The following is a 23,745-nucleotide window of genomic DNA, read 5'->3' on the forward strand; positions in this document are numbered from 1 at the left end:
CTTCCAGATAAATCAGGTTTATTAAGAACTTTACTAAGAGGAAAAGTTGTAAATACCTCAATTGGATGAGCCTGAAAGTATGGCCTTAGCTTCCTGGCGGCCATCATGAGAGCCAGAGCCTGCTTCTCAATCTGCGAATATCTTGTCTCTGAATCTAGCAACACGTGGCTTACATAGTAAATCGGCCACTGTTTTTTATCTTTCTCACGAACAAGTACTGCATTGACCGCTGAAAGGGACGTCGCTAGATATAGCTGTAATATTTCCCCCTTCTCTGGTCTGGACAAGATCGATGGTTGTCCGAGTGCTTCTTTTAACTCCTCGAAAGCTTCCTGGCACTCTTCGGTCCATTTTTCTTCCTTGCTACCCCTCAAATCTTTGAGTGCCTTGAAGAAAGGCAAACATTTTTCTCCAGACTTGGAGATGAATCGACTCAAAGCAGCAACTCTCCCTGTTAAACACTGCACATCACGAATAGTTTTGGGAGCCTCCATATGTCACGTCCTCCCAGCCGGTACCCTATCTGGCATACCCGAGAGTGTGATCCACAGCCCGAAGATCAGGTATCGAGTGATCAACCTCCCACATAAGCAATAACATAATCATGAACAATCATAATAAAAGTGTGGAAGATAAACCATAGATCCAATAAGGAAAGAATGAATCATATATAAATCAGAATAATAGATATAATCAGAGTGTCAAACAGACAAGTAAAGTGAGGCAAAAATCCCACTCTACAACCAGCGGAAAAGTAGCTCTAAAGAGAATAAACTAGATAAAATCTAATCCCAGTAGCAAGTACAATGGGTAACTAAATTGTTCTCCACTTTATAGACAACATCCTTATAAGTGTAAATCTCATAAATGGCACAAGGACGCTTCCACTCAATGGTCGGACTAAGCATCGTACGGAGAATAACCACTCGCGGGATCTTCAGTGTAATTGTGGTAACCGCAATCACCTTCCTGGAGATATGCCTCTTCGCCTTGCGCTTCTTCATAGGGACCGTCATAGTACTCAGTACCTGCAGGATAGTCTAACAAACATTGTACAATAAAGGAATGAGTTTCAAAGAAACTCAGTAAGGCAGTTAAAATCCATAATAACATAAATGGCAGAATTTCAGAACAGACATAAATGCAATATGACATGAGACAATCAATGAATGAATGAATCTAACTCTATGTATGCTGGTCTCTATTAGCAGACATGCTTTAAGTCATAGCACCGTACTTCTTTAGGAAAGTCCACTCACATCCTCAACCATTTAAGATATCTTGGATTCTCTCACGGATCATTTCACCGGTCTTGAGCAGCCGATTGGTAATGGGTCCTTCATCCCTCAGGACTAACCATGGCAGGGGGTTAAGTCAACACACTCTCTCACAACCATTTGGTATAAGTACTGGCGCATGTCAGGGTAAAACCTAGCCAAATGCAAGTCTTCTACTTAGTTACATCAAGTCAGATCCAGATACGTCCATTCCTCGTCCCCCGACGATCCTTTCCGGTATCCTTCACACTAGAGTCCTCATAGTCCCTGACTACGGACTCATCAACCCTATTGATCATCCACATATGGTAAACGGGAAGCTCTCACGTCCTCTCATGGGTTGGTTACCGGTCTTAAGCGCCCGTGAGCCCAAGTCTAACCATATGCAACCCTACCAATAAATAGCCCCCACAATGTGATTCCTGTCCTCTCACGGGTTGGTTACCGGTCTTGAGCGCCCATGAATCCCCATTGCTACCACGGGTCGTTCGGTCTCAATACCCCTCCGATTAGGGTCTGACATAACAGGACATCCTAGCCAAACACTACTAGACAATCCTAGATATGCCATCCAACAGTTTAGGAAGGTGTCCAGAGGGCATCTCCGGAAACATCCCATAATATTCCCGTAGTAGTCCAAGGACAAAAGTGTCAAAAGGACACCTCTCCTTTCCAAACCATACTTAAGCATACACATGCATCAATTCGTATCATCACATATATGGTAACTTCATATATGGAAAGAAATCAATAATTACAATCACTTGTATATAATTGGTAAGTAAATCATACATGAGTCAATTCAATATGAATAAGTAATGCTACTGTAATCAAAGTTATGCAACAGTAGTATATCATTGTAAGAATCTAATTTAGGAAACATATCAATGATATTCAAATATAGAAACTAGATTCATGCTATCTATGTAATTAAGGAAATAACCATCCTTACCTTTTATAACTCGCAAAGGAATCCTAAGAAATCAAGTAAGATCTTGGCAAACTTGAGAAGAAGGTCCTAAACAAGTGTATACAACATATTAGGAAAGATCCCTAACAGAAAAGATACCAAAACATCCAACACGGACCAATCTCGGAGTTCTTTGTACTCATTGGTCGAGTGGATTGGTCGACTGGTCCAGTCGACCAATTAGTCGACCAATGCAGACAGTAGCCTAAAAAAACAGAGTTTTAAGATATGAAATCCGAATTTGGTGGTTCAAAAGGGTACTAATCAAGGGGTAAACTACATCAGTAGTATTCTAGCATATAGGGGACCTCAAAACACTAATCCAAACAAGACATCAAGATCCAAATTAGGAAACAAAAAGTTACCATAATTAGATCAACCATGGATCTTGATGAATTCGAAATAGAAATCAAAGACAAGAACAATAGGAGGATGGATCATTGCTTCAGGTAAAGGTATCACGAAAACATACTTAGATCTTCAAGGAAATAGGCTTAGAAGCATAAATCTAAATAAGGAAATAAAACCTACCATATATGTAACTACCATGATTCATGAAGAACACATAGTATGGTAGAAGAGAACAACTAGAGATTGATAGATCATGGATCATGGAAAGAAAACACATTAATTAAGTACTAACATGATCAATATAGAAGATCCAAAGAGATCAGAATTCAAATCAGAAGTTTAACAAGATTAGATCATGGTTTGATCATGATTCCTTCAAAAGCTTGCAATGATCTTGGTTAAGATCATTGTTCTAGCCTCTAATCCTTAGGATGATCATGAGAACAAGTCCAGAGATGTTTGCAACAGAGAATGCAGCATCTCCTCTACTGTCTCAACTCAAAAAGGAAAGAAAATAAGAGATAGAGGAGAAGAAGAGAGAGTAGACATACCTTTTGATGCAAAAGGAAGAGTTTCGACGAAGCTCCGTCAAGAAAATCACCAAGGATGCAAGGGAGATGACTTGCAGAGGTCTTTGGTTCATTCCAAAGAGTTTGGAGGCAGCAAATACGAAGTGGACTCGAGATTGGACTTAAATAGAGCAAGAAAAACCTAATTGCCAAAGACAGCACTCATTGGTCGAGTGGATTGGTCGACTGGCCCAGTCGACCAATCAGTCGACCAATGCTGACAGCAAATCCAAAACAGGGAATTGAAGGCCCAGATCAAATCCAATCCTAAAGGGGTTTTGCACACATGTCAAATGACTTACCTAATAGGTAGAAATGCCTTCAAACCAAGATAGAGAGCACTCCAAGTCCATCAACTAATCCGATCTTCATCAAGATTCAGTTTCCATAAATAGAACTTCATCATCAACTTTCATGGATTCAAAGCCAGACACCAAGTCCTCCATTGGGATGGCCCAAATCTGACTTCTTACTTTACTTCGGGTCATCGGACCTACAAATAACAAGGTTCCCGGGTCAAGGTTAGAGCTGGGTTTTACACCATATCAACCAGAGCTTGTATTTTGGCAGGATTAGCCTCAATTCCTCTTTGTGACACCATGAAGCCCAAAAATTTTCCTGAAGAAACTCCAAAAGCGCACTTTTCTGGGTTCAGCTTCATTTGATACTTTCGCAGTACTGAGAATACCTCAGTCAAATCTACAATATGATTTACTTTTGTGAAGCTCTTTACAAGCATGTCGTCAACATAAGCTTCAACATTCTTTCCTATCAAATCTTTGAAAATCTTGTTGACGGCCCTCTAATATGTTGCTCCTCGTTCTTCAGGGCCAAATGGCATGACTTTATGTAGTAGCTTTCACGATTAGTCATAAAAGCCATAAACTTCTCATCCTCCTTATTCATAACGATCTGATTATACCCTGAGTAGGCATCCATGAAACTTAGAGTTTCATATCCTGCAGTCGCATCTATCAAGAGGTCAATCCGAGGCAACAGATAGCAATCTTTAGGGCAAGCCTTGTTAAGATCTGTGTAGTCTATACACATCCTTCACTTCCCATTCGCCTTTTTTACCATTACCACGTTGGCCAACCAAGTTGGGCATTCAATTGGTTCTATGAAACCAGAATTCTTGAGTTTTTCAACTTCACTAAGAACGGCTTCATACTTTTCAATGGAGAAATTTCCCCTTTTCTGTATCACTGGTTTCACCTTAGGATTTATCCAGAGTTTGTGCTCTGTGACAGCCCGATCGATTCCTAGCATGTCTTCAGCAGACCATGCAAATACGTCTTTATTCTGTTGAAGAAATAACTTCAACTCATCTTTAAATTCCTCCAGCTGTTAAGACCCGATATAAGTAATCTTTTTCTCATCCTCGGTACATAGCTGGATTTGTTCCAGCTTCTCCACTGGTTCGGGTCTTTGCATCTCTGCTTCTTCCCGATCGTCTCGAACTTCTATAGGTAGGGCAGTTACCTTCCTCGGGCCCTCCTTGTCTTTTAAATAGGCAACGTAACATTGCCAAGAGATCCTCTGGTCAGAGGAGACTTGACCAATTCCCATATCAGTTGGGAATTTTATCTTCAGGTGTTTTGTCGAAACAATAGCACCTATCTTGGATAAAGATGGTCGCCCGAGGATAACATTGTAAGCTAGCAGTTCCCGAACCACCAAAAAATTGATTCGGACGGTTGTTTCCTTAGGAAAACTTCCAATAGATAAGTCCAACTGGACCGATCCTTCCGCCACTGCAGATGACCCTACAAAACCATATAGATGTGTGGATGAAGGTTCCATCAAGTCCTGATCCACCTTCAATTTTTGATACACTTCATAAGAAATTAGGTCAGCTGCAGACCCTGTATCAACCAAAACTCTATGCACTTCCCGACGTGCAATCTCTACCTTGATGACTATGGCGTCATCATGAGGTAAACAAACACCTCTTTCGTCCTCCTCGCTAAAGGTGATAGAATCCTCACCATTCAGCTTTTTTTGCTTCTGTGTCTCTCCGGTTCTGACAAATTTGGATTTTGTTTTCAAACTCCGGAGTGATTCGGGCTCTAGTCCCCCGAAGATGGTAAGGATCGGTGACCGAGTAGCTTCAATAACCTCCTTACCCTTCTTAGACTTCGGAGCCTCCCTTGATCGTTTTGAACTAACCGAACGATCCCTTTTAGGAGCAGCCGCACGTGGCTCACATGGCTCCTCCCTCCTTCTGCTAACAAAATTGGACAAGTGTCCCTGAGATATTAATCTCTCAATATCTGCTTTCAGATGACGACAATCATTTGTATAATGACCATAGTCCTTGTGGAATCGGCAATACTTTTCTCGATCCTGCTGCTCTCCGGGTTTCAAAAGAATTTTAAGCGGCCACTTTCAAAATATTTTTTCTTTTGATGATATTTAAAATATCAGCCCGAGGAACATTCAATGGAGTGTACTCACTTTTACTGGGAGACCTTTGGCGCCAAGCCTGAGATTTTCCAACCCGATCACGGACATTTTTCTTTGTCTTCCTTGCTCGCTCAGAGCCTTTTGTTCCTTATTGGAGACTTTATTATCTCCTTGGTGCGCATCTAGAATCTCCATGACTTCAGCCTGGCTTCGGCATCTCTGTACCAAATCAGCATAAGTTGCAGGCATATCCTGTAGTAATAACTCCAGGAGTTTCCGATTAGTGAGTCCCGTGAATAGAGCAGTTTTGGCTACTTGCTCATCCAAATTTTCTATCTCCATCGTTACTTTGTTGAATCTTTTCAGAAACTCTCTGATTGATTCGTTTTTTCCTTGTCTGACAGTAAACAAAGTTTCCTCTGTCTTTTTGACCTGTATTCCTCTCTGGAATCGCCCTATGAATTTGCGCGCCAATTCATCAAAGTTTACGATCCTTCCAAAGGGGAGGTTCGAAAACCACTTTTGTGATGCTCCAATTAAAGATGAATGAAAAACCCTGCATAAAATTTCATCAGAATTACTTGAAACTGCCATGGTCTGTTGGTAATAGCCAATGTGAGGTGTTGGATCTCCGGAGCCATCGAATGTAGAAAAGGCAGGCAAACGAAAGTTATGGGGAAATTGATATCCCGCAATTGGCTCGGCAAAGGGGGTCTTCCGAATGACTGAGTAAATATCCTCAGTTATCCTTCCCTTAGCCAACTGCCCTAATTTCTCATTGATGTTGGCCAATTCCTGACCAATCTGGGTTGGGTGATCTTCAACGATATGATCACGACCTCGATTAACACGATCATCCCGTGCTATTCGATCATCACGAACAGCCCGTCCTTCCCGAACATTCCGTTCGTCGCGAACTGCTTGATCATCACGAACGGTTCTTCTGACAGTTGGTGAGTGAGTTCTTACCCCTGTATCCAACCTTGTATTTGAATCAGTTGTACTCTCTTGCGGTCTGTCGAAACCGATTGTCTTGCCTAGGTTGATCGTCAATTCTCCTAGGTCCTCGGTCTCCTTCACGAAAATTCTGACCGATATTCCGGTCTTCAGCCAATCTTTGATCACGTGGCAACACACGTCTCCCTAAATCGCGTTGATCAAGTTCTTGTGGTAAAACCACTCGTCTGGTGACCATGCGGAGTGCTTGGCTCACCTCCAAAAGTTGAATCTTTACCTGATTCAATTGATCTTGGAATGTATCAGGAGGATTACGTCCTCCCTGACCACCATCTACCTCAATAGGATTTTGGCTTCCCTGGGGAATATCTGGATTATTCGCTCCAGGGATCTGAACACCGGAATTGCACTGTGCAGCGGCTGCGCTGCGGCTTGCCGATCTAGTCACCATGGCTTTTCAAGTCGTTTCCCACAGATGGCGCCAAATGATGCGTCCAAAATCTGCTCAGCCCTTAGATCTCCTCGTGATGACCTGCAAAACGAAAGCATCAGATGTGGCCCGACCGCGGGGGTCGGGAGTCCACCTCCGAAGGCTAAGTCAGTTGATGAACTTAATCACAAACGGCTCTGCTAGAAGCACAGAGCTAAGGAATAAAGAACTGGGAAAGGTGATCTAGATCGTAAGCCGCTAATAGTTTACGTCTATCAGTATGTATCTGAATCTGAGTCTGAGTCTCAGATTGTGTGTTTTCGATCCCCTCACCTCGTATGGCAGTGAGGTTTATATAGATTGTACCTTCGAATCTCCCTCGTTGGATGCACTTGAGCCTTCTTCGAGTAGTCGTTGGGTCTTAACAGTTAGATCCGTTAAGCAATAGACTTCTACTAGTTTTGACTAGTAGAGGACTCCTAAGATAACCTTTAGGTTATGTGATGATTATCCCTTCGATAATGATTAGCCGCAGCCGTCAATTCGAGTCTGCTATCATTAGGGTAATTAACCTAATCCATAAGTAGGATTAGGGCGTGCTTGTAGCTGAATAAGTTTTCTTCTTCAGCAAGCCATCTTCTGGATCCGGTTCACTCGGGAGCGAGTCGGTTCCCTCTGTCTCGACCGGGGGTCGAGGGTCGAACCATGTATGAACCCGGTCTGATCATAATTTCTCCATATCATATATCATAACCCTATAAGGAAGCCCATGGTTAGAAACTTAATAAAAAGCCTGATTAATGAATGGATAGGAACTAAGCATTTCATATTAGTTCAGTATAGAATATATGGATTCCTGCCTCATTAAAGATAAGACGATATCTCATCCTTCCTATATGCAACCAGAAGGATAACCAGACATTCTTTTATGATTAATAATAAAAACAAATAAGACACTTCACAAATGTTTGTTTAGGGTACTGATATCTATATGCAATTAAAAGAAACATAAAAATAAATAAAAACTTCTATGACTCCTCTAAACTTATATTCTATTTACTCAAACTCCCGTTGTGAAACCCAGCTCAAACCCTGACCCGGAAACCCTGTTGTTTGTAGGTCTAGCAACCCGAAGTAAGGCAAGAAGTCATCTTTGGGCCATTTCTGTAGAAGACTTGATGGCTGGATTGGAATCCTTGAGTGTGGATGTCAGTGTTCCATTTATGGAAACTGCACCCTGATGAAGATTGGATTAGTTGATGGACTTGGAGTGCTCTCTGTATTGGTTAAAAGGCATTTCTACCTACTAGGTATGTGACTTTAGGTGTGTGCAAAACCCCTTGATGTTTGGACTTGATATGAGCCTTCAATTCCCTGTGTTGAAGTTGCTGTCTTGATTGGTCGACTCATTGGTCGACTGGACCAATCGACCAATCAATCGACCAATTGATTCTGTTTTTGAAAATTAGGTCGTGGCTACTCTATTTAAGTTTACTCTCGGGAATACTCCACCTCATCTGCCTCCTAAGCCTCTGGAATAAGTTAGAACCCCTTTCTAATCAATTCCCTTGCATCTTTGGTTGATATCTCACAAGAACTGAAGTAATCTTCATCCTCCTGCATCAAAGGTATGTTTATGATCTCTTTCCTCTCTATCTCTGATTTTTCTTTTCTTTATTCTGTTCATGGTTGAGATTAGGAAGAAGATGCTGCACCCTTGCAACCATCTATTCCATGATCTCATCATGTTCTTTTAGATCTATGATCATCATCATGATCTTAACCCTAGCCAGTTTGAATCCTGGAAACCCTAACCTTGTGTGGTCATCAAGGGAACCTTTGGTAAGCTCCCATGAGAGGGAAACCTCATGGGTAATGTTGAGGTTGATCTAAATTTAATATTCTTTAATTCTTCTTGTTGTAATTGACCAATCATTAATTCCCTCCCTCCTGTGATCTCAACCTTTTTCATGGGAGCCAAAAAGGGTGAAACCCTAATTTTTGGATATATGTTTTGACCCTGTTAACAGCCAATCAATGTGTTTTCTTTACTAGAATCATAACCTATCATCCTCTAGTTCATTATCCTTGATCCATACTATATTCCCTTCATGATCTATGAGTTAACCTAATTAGGTTAACCTTCTAGTTCCTAAGTTGTAACCTGGAAACTTGAATTGATTAATGGTTTGATGTCCTCTATAGACTTGGATGCTTCCATTGAAGTTTCCCCCTTATTTTTACCCTTTTGAACCACCAAATTCGGATTCATATTCTAAAATTTCTGATTCTTGAAGGCTACTGTCTCTGTTGGTCGACTCATTGGTCGACTGGGGCAGTAGACCAATCAGTCGACCAATGGGTACAGTAACCCCATTCTTGGTCTATTTTGATTGATTTGTGATCTTTTCTTCTATGTATCTTTCCTAACATATTGTATACACTTGTTTAAGACTTTCTTCTCAGGTTTAGTCAAGGTCTTACTTAATTTTCTAAGTTCCTTTACGAGTTAGAAGGTAAGGACAGTTATTTCCTTAACTACATAGATCACATACTCTCTGGTTTCTATCTTTATGAAACTATGAGTTTAATTACTGTTTGTATACTTTTACTTCTGATTTACTACTGTGAGAACAGTAGCACTTGTTGAGGTAATCTTTTTCATTATTCATACTTATATGAATTGGTTATTATCATCTTGTTAATGATTAGATCATGACTTTATATTCTCTTTTGTATATGATGAACTGTTGACTGTGTATGTCATGACTAATCTGGGATTGTATCTGATTAGGTATGATTTGGGATTGAAAGGTGTCCTTTTGACACTTCTGTCCTTGGACATTATCAGAAATAGTATGGGATGTTTCCGAGGTTGTCCATCGACGCTTTCCCAAATTATTGATTGTCATACCTAGGGCTGTCTAGCCGTGTTTGGCTAGGATGTCCCCATTATATCAGACCCAAATCGGAAGGGTATTGAGATCGAATGACCTGTGGCAGTAATGGGGATTCACGGGCGCTTAAGACTGGTAACCAACCCGTGAGAGGACGGGAATCACATTGTGGGGGCCATTTATTGGAGGGTTGCATATGGCTAGACTTGGGCTCATGGGCGCTCAAGACCGGTGAAATGATCCATGAGGGAACGTGAGAGCTTCCCGTTTACTATATGTGGATAACCAGTAGGGTTGATGAGTCCGTAGTCCGGGACTATGACTCTAGTGGAAAGGATACCGGAAAGGATCGCCCGGGGCGAGGAATGGAAGTATCTGGACCTGAGTTGATGTAATTGAGTAGATGACTTGCATTAGGCTAGGCTTTACCCTGACATGCGCCGGTACTTATGCCAAATGGTTGTGAGAGAGAGTGTTGACTTAACCCTCTGCCATGGTTTGTCCTGAGGGATGCCAGACCCACTACAAACAGGAGCCGTATGCATGACCTACCTAAAGAAGTACGGTGCTATGACGTATGTCTGCCAATAGAGACCAGCATACATAGAGTTTAGATGCATACATACATTATTTGTTTCATATTTCATTGCATCTTTTTATGGTTTGCTTTCATGTTATTTATGTTGTTATGGATTAACTACCTTACTGAGTTTCTTCGAAACTCATTCCTTTTGTACATTGTTTTGTTAGACTATTCTACAGGTACTGATTACTATGGCGAACAGTACGATGAAGCACAAGCCGATGAAGCGTACTACACACAAGGTGTTGGCAACAATCAAGATTACTCTAATGATCCCTCAGTTGATCAAGTTGTGTACTACGATTAAAGACAACGTGTATTTGGAACGTCTCAAATGGATTGATGAAGTCCACTATTTTGAAGACGTCATCTATAGAATAGAAAACTCTTATGTTTAGTTATCTTTCTTAGTTCCTTTGATTTAGTTGTTATTTCTTTTAGACTTACATACTACGTTCCGTTGTATTTTGTGGAGTGAGTTTCCACCTCTCTCTACTTCTTTTGATATCTTTGGATATCTGGTATCATTTTCCGCACTATGATTATATTCTTGTTTTGAACCTTGTTTATAATATTAAACCTTGATTATTTCCTGTTTATGATTATGTTATTGTATATGTGGGAGGATGATTTCCTCGATACTTGATCTTCGGGGCTGTGGATCACACTCTCGGGTATGCCAGTTAGGGTACCGGCTGGGAGGATGTGACACCCATCATAAGTTAACTATATACAGTACTAATAGAATGCATATTTCACCAATGTCTATTCTTTCTTCTTTTTTTTTTTTTTTTTAAGGAAGCTGAAGTGAGTAACCATTTGCAAGTAAAGAGCTGCACTCATCTGGAATTTTTGATATATTCCTCTTGATATTCCAAATTCATCTCTAGGTTATATATGACAAACACTCTTTATCAAATGTAGAATGAATCTTTGTAAATCGAAGATTTCAAATATTGTTAGAAAAAGAAATGATGACTAGGAATTTGTAAATCAACTATTGTTAGAAAAAGAAATGATGACCAAGAAACTCTAATATACTTATCTTTTTATTGCAGTAGATTTCTTGCTCCATGATCTCTTTATGTACTCGAATTCTTCAAAAATATTTGAAATGCTTCTTTGAGGAGTTGATACTTGAATAGAAGAGCTTTTAGAAAATAAAAATATTGGGGATGTAGCATCGATTGCTACTGCTGTTGTTCAAGCTACCATCATCTGTGGCTGTTATGCTTTCGTTTCCAATTTCAAAGCTATGAAAAATTAACCTTGAGGAAGAGAATGACTCAGATGAGAAAGTTATTCAGTTCTTCAATATGATTGTTGTTGGAGTTATTTCTCCATTAGCAGCATTTCCCTTCTGAAATTCCCCATTCCTCACGCTAAGACGCAGTCATTTTCCAATATTGGGTGAGAAGAAAAACCAGTAGGAGACCTGCTATGCCTGATAAGATTGGAGTTATCCAGGGCAGCTGAACTCTGATCAGACAAGCGAGAGGAATAAAGCAGCTTGGTAAAGTAGCTAAAAAACTGGTCATCATAACACTTTTTGAGACAAGAAGATAGGACATCTTAGAATAGAACAAGAACAAAACCAGACTTCATGCATCCAACATACATTCCAAGCTCAGACTGATGTTTAACTAAAGTTGCTTCAATTGTTGCTACATCAATTTGGAAAGATATTCATATAACAAAGGAATAATGCATGTTACCCATCCTCTATATAAGTATGAATAAGGGGGGAAAGAATGCTCATGGGCTAATGCAAGATGATGCTGCCTCTAGAAATGTTAAGAGTGAATTCCCTTGCTGAAATGGTGGAAGCGGTTTCGGTCCCACTAGCATTAAGGAGCCCGAAAGCTACAGCTAGTTTCTCACTATGAAAATTAAGATTGTGTTCTTACTCCTCTTCTTCAATGTCAGGAACATAACCCTTGACCCTGACCTTTTCTATGATTGATCATAAGAATTCTCTTATCTCTGTAGATTGGGAGTGCAAATCTTCCCCAGCAACAAACTCAAGAATCATCTGATCAACCTCAATCAAACTACAGCCAGGTTCCTTTTCAATCATTTGCACTTTCATTAAGTTCCTTACCATGCCTTTTCTGCCCATTGACTAGAACTGTCACATCCACCCAGCCGGTATCCTATCTGGCATACCCCAGATGTGATCCACAGCCCGAAGATCCAGATCAAGCGGCCACGCCTCCCACATACACGATAACATAATCATGAACAATATAATCAATGTATAAAACAAGCAATAAATATATCAATTGAATAAGAGAAGATAGTAAATTAGAGTGCGGAAATATATTAAGTATCAACTTCACATAGAGTTAATCTCAAAGAGAAGAAGTGATCAAAAGTCACTCCTTCAACAACAACGGAAATGTAGTTAATTAAGTTAAATTACAATCTGTGTCCAGAACAAATCCATAAGAACTAGAGTGAAGGTATCCAAATGATTACAGTCATCCAGGGAAATGGGGCCTACACATAGGTTACTTCTATCCTAATGATTTCCTCTTCAAAAGTGTGGATGAAGTAAACCCAACGTGGCCGCTCCCTCACTAAGGTGGGGCTAACCCTGGTACACACCATAATCCTCCTCGGTACAGCAATCCTGACTCTCTGCTTATCCATCACCCGAAGGGTAGTATGCGGGATCATAGCTCGCGTCATAGGACGTGCCATCGAGGTCTTCTGTACCTGCAGTATAATCTAGCAAATTGCACAAAAGCAATGAGTTCAAAAGAACTCAGCAAGGCAAGTCGTTTCATAATACACAGTTCATTCGATACAAATCACAATATGATGCAATATGATATGAGACAATGATGAAATATGATTCTAATCTTAAATATGTTAGTCTCTAAGGTAGACATGCTTTAAGCCATAGCACCATACTTCTTTGGGTCGTCAGTCACTCCCCCTCAATCATAAGATATCTTGGGTCTACCGTGGTAATTGGGTAAGGTCCTCATCAACCCATGGTTGGGGATTTAGCCACCACTCTCTCACATCACCATTGGTATAAGTATTGGTGCATGTCGCGGCGAAGCCTAGCCCAATGCAAGTCATCTACTCAGTCGTATCATGTCAGATCCGGATACTTTCCCTATGGCACCAACCAACTCGGTTCCGTATCCTTCACACTAGAGTCAGCATATCCTATGGCACCGACCAACTCGGACTACGGACTCATTAACCATGTTGGTCATCCACAAATGGTAAACGGGAAGCTCTCATGTCCTCTCACGGGTTGGTTACTGGTCTTGAGCGCCCGTGAGCCCAGGTCTATCCATTTGCAACCCTACCAATAAATGGCCCCTTTCGGGTATCCGCAGTATAGTTCAAGTCCTCTCACGGAGTGGATACCGGTCTTGAGCGCCCTTCAACTATACTCTACCACAAGTCGTTCGGTCTCAATACCCTTCCAATTCGGGTCTGATACGACAAGGGAAAATATCCTAACCATACACCTAGACAATCCTATATATGTCATCCAACAACCCGGAAAGCGTCGATGCACACCTTCGGCGAATATCCCATACTACTCCCTCCGATGTCCAATGACAAAAATGTCGAAAGGACACTTCCCAATCCCAAGTCATATGTAGTCAATCACAAACTCAATCTCATCATATCATACTAAATCAATGATTTATCATATAAACAATACATATCATAACATGATTGATCATATACAAAATCATAAAGTAGAATTTAACATGATGTTCTAAATGATATATACGTTCTATTGCTGATAAGAAAACATATAACAGTCATGTATAGTAAAGGAATACTCATATGAACATAACCATTAAGTTCCCATAATGTAAGCATGTTGGTATAATTAACATACTTGAGTTAACGACTGTCCTTACCTTAATCAAGTTGTAAATAGTTTTAATGATCACCAAGTATGGTCCCAGAATTAGTGTTGATACCCTAGATAACATACAAGTAAAGTCAGAGAAGAAAGCAATTGAATCGGGGTTCAAATGGATCAATTCGGCTGAGTACAGGGCCTTAACATCTCTTGGTTGACTGGCTTGGTCGACTGTCAGTCGACCAAGACTTGTTAACTTCAGGACAGCAATGTAAACTTGATCCGAAACTGCCCTTCCGGTGCTCCGATCGTCACGCAATTTGGAGGGCATGTTTATAACAGTAAAAGGATACTACACACTAATTTTCATGATGATCCAACGGTTCAATTAAAAATGCCCAAATCGAAATTTTAGGTTCTATATGATACTTAACAAGGAATAAATTGGAATTGATAGAAATTGTAAAGGATGATAGGAATCAATCAAATGAGTGTTAAGAATCAAGCTAAAATCTTAATTTCATTATAGTGTAAACTTATTATGCATCTACATATCACATTTGAATCAAAATAGGTTAGATTGAATAGAATCAAAGTGATGGAGTGCAATTAATCTCATTTGAATCATAATATAGCATGAGTGGGGGAGGATTAAGGAATTGAAAGGGGGAAACTCATGGTTAAGTGTTTGCAAGGTTGCAACACTTCAGCCATGGTTTCAAGATCATTAATTGATAGGAAATTGATTAGATTAGAAGAAGAATTGAAGAAATCATACCTTGAGTTGATGATTAATGCATACACTAATGATTGGAGTCAAAGATCTTCCCAAACATCAAGGAATAGCCCAAGAGAGTGTCCAACCTCAAGCTCTGGAGTGCCAATGATTAGTTTAGGTCCTCATTCACGAGTTCCAAAAAGGTAGGGGCAAAATGGGAAGAGATTTAGTGCATTTTCGAAATCCATTACTCTTGGTCGACTGGCTGGTCGACTGTCAGTCGATCAAGCAGTTGACCAAGCCATGACAGCAACTTCAGGAGGGGATTCGGGAGGCTATACAGGGTCAAATCGAGCGGGGTTTTCTCCTACAAGTCAATCAACAAGTCTAGTTTCAGAAAATACCTTCAGATTGATCATGGGGATCTAGGAAGTGCTTCAACTAATTCAATCTTCATCGATGCGCAGACTTTCACCCAATACTGACAATGTGCTCAAGTAAGGGCCATCATTGTCAATATCCATAGGCTCAGCATCAAGCATCGAATCATCCACTAAGAGGGCCCACAGGTCTCTTCTACCACCGCTTCGGGCTTCGGACCTGAAACAATATAAAATCCGAGCCGGGTCAGGGTTAGGATAAGGCCGGATTTTACATTCTCCCCCCCTTAAAAGAAATTTCGTCCTCGAAATTGAAAGCGTACCTATGCTTCCATAAAGATGAGGAAACTTCTCTCTCATGTCTTCTTCTTTCTCCCATGAGGTGTCACATCCTCCCAGCCGGTACCCTAACTGGCATACCCGAGAGTGTGATCCACAGCCCAAAAGATCAAGTTTAGGAACGATCATATCCATTTAGCACAATAACATAATCAAAAGCAAGAACAAATCATAATGTTTAAGTAATTTATAATAAAAGTCAAGAAAGAATCTCAGAAGGATCACTAAGAATATCAGAGTGCGAATTAACAAGATACCAAATCAAAAGACATCTGTAGAGTATAGCGGAAATATACTCCACAACATATGCGGAAGGTAGATCGAAATCTAAGTAAAGCTCTAAGCTAATACAAGTAAAGTAAAAGATAAGTCTAGAAGAAACAAGAGAAATCTAATCCACATCTTCAGTCGGCTCTTCTTCATCTTTAGTCTTCATCTTCTTCACCTTGCCTTTCCTTATATGGACCGTCATCATATTTCAAACCTGTAGAGAAGTCTAACAAAAGATATGGTACAAAAGGAGTGAGTTTCGAAAGAAACCCAGTAAGGCAGTTAAATCCATAATAACATAAATGACAGGATTTCAAAACAAACATAAATGCAATATGGTATGTGACAAACAATGAATGTATGAATCTAACTCTAGGTATGCTGGTCTCTATTGGCAGACATGCTTTAAGTCATAGCACCGTACTTCTTTAGGAAGGTCTCATCACACAACGCCTTTTGGTAGTGGGTCCGGCATCCCTCGGGACATTCCATGGCTGGGGGTTAAGTCACCGCTCTCTCACATCACCATTGGTCTAAGTACTAGCACATGTCAGGGTTAAGCCTAGCCAAATGCAAGTCTTCTACTTAGTTACATCAAGTCAGATCCAGATACGTCCATTCCTCGCCCCTGGCGATCCTTTCCGGTATCCTTCACACTAGAGTCCTCATAGTCCCTGACTACGGACTCATCAACCCTATTGGTTATCCACATATGGTAAACGGGAAGCTCTCACGTCCCCTCACGGGTTGGTTACCGGTCTTGAGCGCCCGTGAGCCCAAGTCTATCCATATGCAACCCTACCAATAAATGGCCCCCACAATGTGATTCCTGTCCTCTCACGGGTTGGTTACCGGTCTTGAGCGCCCACAAATCCCCATTGCTACCACGGGTCGTTCGGTCTCAATACCCCCTCCGATTAGGGTCTGACATAACGGGACATCCTAGCCAAACACTACTAGACAGTCCTAAATATGTCATCCAACAGTTTAGGAAGGTGTCCAGAGGGCATCTCCGGAAACATCCCATAATATTCCCGTAGTTGTCCAAGGACAGAAGTGTCAAAAGGACACCTCTCCTTCCCGAACCATACTTAATCAATCACAATCACAGATCAATCATATCATACACATTTATAGTATATAGAAAATATATCATAATAAGATTCATCTCATATACAGTTGACAAATAAAGACTTTCATAAACTAAAGAAAGCAAGTAAATAATGCTACTGTAATTGAAGTAAATACAGCAGTAATATATTCATAAAAGAATCTAATTATGGTAACAAATCCGAAAGATTCTAATATAGAAACTAAAATCACACAGTCTATGCTATTATAGAAGTAACCATCCTTACCTTATATAACTTGAAGAGAATCTCCAAGGATCAAGGAGAATCTTCCCAAACTTGGCAAGAAGGTCCTAAACAAGTATATATATCATATTAGGAAAGAAACCTAGAAGGAAAGATATCAAAACATCCAAAACAGACCAAATCTGGAGTTGCTGTACTCATTGGTCGATTGGATTGGTCTACTATCTCAGTCGACCAACAGAGACAGTGGCCTACAAAACCAGAGTTTTAAGAATAAAGAACTGAATTTGGTGGTTCAAAAGGGTACCAAAAAAGGGGGGGAACTACTATGAAAGTATACTAGTATATAGAGGACTTCAAAACACTAATCAAATTAAGTCTTCAACTTACAAATTAGGAAACAAAAGTTACCATAATTAGATCAATCATGGTTCTTGAAGAATTCATAGTAACAATCATGGACAAGAACGATAGGATGATGGATCATTGATTGTGATAAAGAAATCATGAAAAGCATGCATAAATCTTCAAGAAAAATAGATCTAAGACTGAAGAACATGAATCTAAATAAGGAAACAAAACTTACCATAAATGTATCAGTTATGGTTTTCGAAGAAAGCATGGTATGATCAAGAAGAAAGAACTAGAGATTGATAGGTTACAACTCTTGTAAAGAAAACACAGCGATTGACTACTAATATGATCAATAAAACAGATCTAAGAAGATCAGAATTTGAATCAAAAGATGAACAAAGACAAGATCATGATTTAGATCATGATTCCTTCAAAAGCTTGCAATGATCATGGTTAAGATCATCGCATTAGCCATTAATCCTTAGGAAGATCATGAGAGATGAGTAGAGAGATGTTTGCAATAGAGAATGCAGCATCTTCTCTACTATGTCAGCCCAAAAAGGAAAGAAAAACAGAGATGGAGAAGAAGAAGAGAGTGTAGACATACCTTTGATGCAAGAGGAAGAAGATTACTTGAGTTCTTGCGAGGGATCAACCAAGGATGCAAGGAAATTGATTAGAATGGAGTTCTAACTTGTTCCAGAGGCTTAGGAGGCAGAGGATATGAACTAATCCCGAGATTGGACTTAAATAGAGCAACAAAGACCTAAATCTGGAAAACAGATCTCATTGGTCGATTGGATTGGTCTCTCGGCCCGATCGACCAATCGGTTGACCAATGGAGACAAGAAGGTGCAGATTGCACTGTTTTGGTCATAACTTCTTCGTTTGAAGTCCGATTGATCCGAAATTCGAAAGGGAACTTCACACAAACATACTAAGACTATCTAGCATGAATTTGACATCATCCATGGTCCAAAAATCAGTACTTTATAAATTGGGAACATGAGTTTCTAAATTGGAAACAACATGGTTCTCATAGCAAACTCACCATGGATTCAAGGGAAGAATTAGAGAGAACAAGGCTTCTCTCTAATGGAATATCAAGAACATATCAGAGGCAAGAATAACTAAATAGAAAATCAAAAGAATACTAATCCTAGAATGAGAGGAATCAAAAATAGAAACTTACTAGAATGAGAGGAATCAAAAATAGAAACTTACTAGAATGCTTATATCAATGGTCAACATAGAAGGCTAAAATGGCTAGAAAGAAAGGGGAATTGATTCAAGGAGATGAAACATATTGGAACAGTAGTAAAGGCTAAGATCAAACATGTTAAACATTAATTAGAAAAGAAGCTACAGTAGAATGATCATGCTGTCCAAAACTCAACCAAAATCAGTGAAGAATTGAGGAGATTCATCATGTGGTTTCAAGGAATGAATAAAGTGATTGGGGGTTCACTCTGAGACATAAAGAGATTAGAGAATAGGTAGCTATAGTAGTGTAACACCTTCTCCATAATCAAAACATCAAGATAGAACATAAGAAGAAGAAAAGAGAGAATAAGGAGATAGAACACTGGAATCAAGGTCCAACTTCAAGATGTAACATTAAACTAACCTTTCTTCACCCAAAATAGATAGGGTGTCCTGGCTAGGTTTGGGCTGGATTTCACATGAGGCTTCTTCCGGGGTATGGTTCTTCCACCAAATCTTCACCAAAGGGATGGTGTGATTCTGCAGCTGTTTGTCCTTCTTGTCAAGAATTTTGGCTGGTCCTTCATCGTAAGAAAGATCGGCACTGAGCCCTTCGGGTACTTGCTGTAATATATGCTCTGTGTTCTCTATGTACTTTCGAAACATAGAAACATGGAACACATTGTGAACTCCAGCAAGAGATGGGGGCAAGGCCAAGTGATAGGCAACAGGTCCAACCTTCTCCAGGATCTCATAAGGTCCAATGAAGCAAGGGCTAAGCTTTCCCTTTACATTGAATCTCGTCACCCCTTTCATAGGTGACACTTTAAGGAAAACTTTTTCTCCAATTGGAAACTCCAGATCGGTCCTTCTCTTGTCGGCATAAGATTTCTGTCTTGAGTGGGCAGACTTAATTCTTTCTCTAATCATGTCGACCATTGCACTTGTAGCTTCAATCATTTCCGGACCTAAGACTTTTCTTTCACCTGTCTCAGTCCAATACAAAGGTGTCCTACAAGTGTTACCGTACAAAGCTTTGAATGGAGCCATGCCTATTGTTGCTTGATAACTGTTGTTATAGGCAAACTCAACCAAAGCTAAGTGTTCATCCCAATTTCCACCCATGTCCACCACACAGGATCTAAGCATATCCTCTAAGATTTGAATTGTATGCTCAGATTGTCCATCAGACTGTGGATGATGGGCTGTACTCAGATTCAATTGGGTTCCCAAGGCTTTCTGCAAAACATTCAAAAACCTTGAGGTGAACCTAGGATCACGATCAAAAACAATGCTCACAGGCACTCCGTGTAGACGAACCACATTGTCCACATAAAGTCTAGCTAGCTTATCCAAAGTGTAAGTGATCTTCATAGGAATGAAATGGGCTGATTTGGTCAACCTATTGACAATCACCCACACAGTATCATTTCCCTTACTTGTCTGTGGCAAGCTAGTCACGAAGTCCATGGAGATATCTTCCCACTTCCAGCTAGGAATAGGAAGGGGCTAAAGTAATCCGGAAGGAGGCTGACGAACAGCTTTCACACGTTGGCAAGTCTCACACCTGGCAACAAAGTCTTCCACATCCGCCTTCAAATCATTCCACCAAAAATGTTCCCTTAAGTCTTTATACATTTTGGTACTTCCAGGGTGTATTGTAAAGATCGACTGGTGTGCTTCTTTCAATATTTCCTTCTTGACTTCATCAACATCAGGCACACATAGTCTACCTCTAAACAATAATGTACCATCTAAAGATGTACTAAAAGTAGGGTCCATTTCTGAATTCGTGGTGATCTTCTCAATCTTCTCTTTCAATTCAAGATCAGAACTTTGCAAGGCAACAATGCGGTCTTTAAGGGTGGATCTTGCCGTCATGGCATAAAGGATACAATCCGAACCCTCAGGAACCACTTCCAAACCAAATCTTTCCATCTACAAAAGCAAAGGCTAATTCAAAGCACATAAGTTCAAATCCTTCCTCTGATCTTTCCTACTAAGAGCATCCGCAACTACATTTGCTTTACCTGGGTGATACTGAATGTCACAATCGTAGTCAGAAACCAACTCCAACCATCTTCTTTGTCTCATATTCAGCTCTTTCTGTGTGAAGAAGTATTTCAAACTCTTGTGATCTGTGAAAATAGCGATTTTCTCACCGTACAGGTAATGCCTCCAAATATTTAAAGCAAAAACAACGGCGGCAAGCTCCAAGTCATGAGTGGGATAATTCCGCTCATAATCCTTCAATTGCCGAGAGGCATAAGCCACAACCTTGCCGTGTTGCATCAACACGCAACCCAAACCGATCTTGGAAGCATCAGTGTAGACTGTCAATCCACCGGAACTATCAGGTATAGTTAAAATCGGGGCGCTTGTCAATCTAACTTTCAGCTCTTCAAAATTCTTCTCACAGGCTTCAGTCCAAACGAACTTCTCTTCTTTTCTAGTTAGCTTAGTCATAGGGGCAGCCAACCTAGAAAAGTTCTCAATAAATCTCCGATAGTATCCAACCAATCCAAGGAAACTTTTTATCTCAGTCACGGTCTTCGGTCTTTCCCAATTGGTAACGGTCTGCACTTTTTCTGGGTCAACACGAATACCTTTGGCTGAAACAACATGGCCAAGGAACACTACCCTTGAGAGCCAAAAGTCACACTTGCTAAATTTAGCATAGAGTTTCTTTTCTCTCAACCTTTGCAATGTGAAGTTCAGGTGCTTCACATGCTCTTCTTCGTTCTTCGAGTATATCAGGATGTCATCAATGAAAACGATTACAAACTTATCGAGCACATCGTGAAATACCCGGTTCATGAGGTCCATGAACACAGCAGGAGCGTTGGTTAGACCAAAAGGCATGACTTTGAATTCATAATGTCCATACCTAGTCCTGAACGTTGTCTTAAAGATATCACTTGACTTCACTTTCAACTGGTGATACCCAGACCTTAAGTCAATCTTTGAGAACACAGCCGTGCCTTTCAACTGATCAAACAGATCATCAATCCAGGCCAGCGGGTATCTATTCTTAATCGTCAACTTGTCCAACTCTCGGTAGTCAATGCACAGACGCATACTACCATCTTTCTTCTTAACGAACAAGACCGGAGCTCCCCAGGGCGACACACTTGGCTGCACAAAACCTCTATCCAGGAGTTCATTCAACTGAATTTGCAACTCCTCAAGCTCGGTAGGCGCCATCCTATATGGAGCCATAGACACCGGAGACGCTCCAGGAATCAAGTCTATGGAGAATTCAACCTCTCTATCAGGGGGTAGTCCAGATAGATCGTCTGGAAACACATCAAAAAAATTACAAGCAACACTGATGTCTTCAAGTCTCTTCCTTTCCTTGACCTTGCTTCTAGATGAAGCATCTTCCACCAAAGCGTGGACTTGCATTAAAGCGGTCAAAGTCTTCTTGCTCACTCTTCCCTTCTTTCCTTGGAACTTGAAAACTGAATTCCCACCCAATCGAAACTGGATCTTCTTCGAAGAGCACAAGATCACAGCGTTGTAGGATGTCAACCAGTCAATTCCCAAAATGACGTCGAAGTCCCTCATATCAAACAACACTAGATTTGCCTTCAAATTCAACCCACAAACAAGAACATGACATTCCTCTAACACTTTATCTAGTTTAACAGCAGACCCAACAGGGATACAAATTGACAAACATCTGGGTGTTAGATTACTCTTCACAGCAAAAGTAGATGAAATGAATGAATGAGATGCACCCGTATCAAAATGCTGGAAAAGAAGCGACTAACAATGTACCTGTTACAACTTCATGGCAAGGGTCTTGCTCAGTATCGGAGATGCTAAATACTCTACCAGAAGGAGGGGTAGGAACAGAAGCGGGAGCGCCTCTCATAGTAGGAGCAGAAACACTAGGAAAGGCGGACTTTTTCGGACACAAGCGAGCAAAATGTCCGGGCTGCTTGCAAAGGAAGCACACAAGGTCTCTCTGGTCCAAAGGGGCGGCTGCCAAAGGGGGTCTCTGAAAAGTAGGCCGAGGGGAAACCACACTAGGCCAGGAAGGCTGCACAAATCCCGTAGGTTGAGCTCCACTATATTGGCCACGGGGGCCCACAGGAGTAGTACCGGAACTCTAACCCACACTCCTAGGTTGGAAGGCAGGAGTGGGATATGGTGAAGGCCTCACAAACTGACACTCGATGCGATCTGCAAGATCGGGATGCCTAGGCTGCCAAGGCCTCTGAACCCGAGCATTTTCTCTTTCAGCTTCTTCCAACTTCTTTGCATTCTGAACCACCTGGGCGTAACTCTCAAGAGGGAGAAGGGTGAGGTACGTCTTTAAAGATGGCCGCAGTCCTTTGAAGAATTTCTTTGCCTTCGCATTATCAGGCTTCATCGAATCAGGGGCGAAAAAGAATAACTCTTCAAATTTATGCTGGTAGTCCAGCACAGAAAGGGAACCTTGGGCCAATGCCATAAACTCAGTCTCCTTGGCATCTTTCACTGCCTCGGGAAAATAGTTCTTACAGAAGGCTTCCTTAAATATTTCCCAAGAGACAACACCACCGTGGAGGGTTTCAAGAATAGGGCGAGAAGAAGTCCACCATGCATCCGCTTCCTGCTGAAGCTTTTGCTCGGCGAAAAGCACTTTCTGAGCATCCGTACACTGCAAGTTCTGGAAGGCCTTTTCTAGTTCCCTCATCCATCTGTTAGGGAATAGAACATCCTTTAATACACCAGTAAAAGATGTCACTTGCAGTTTCAAGAAACTCTCCATCAGCCGGGTATGCGGGGTTCCTGCGAACCTCTCCACATACAGGGCCGCCAAGCCAGCATTGCCAGACCCACTAGCACGGTTCTCTTCTCTCAAATTCACAAAACCAGTCATCATCTGGTTGAACT

Source organism: Hakea prostrata, chromosome 7, assembly GCF_041222555.1.
Source record: "Hakea prostrata isolate BN-2017 chromosome 7, UWA_Hpros_2, whole genome shotgun sequence".
Lineage (NCBI taxonomy): Eukaryota > Viridiplantae > Streptophyta > Magnoliopsida > Proteales > Proteaceae > Hakea > Hakea prostrata.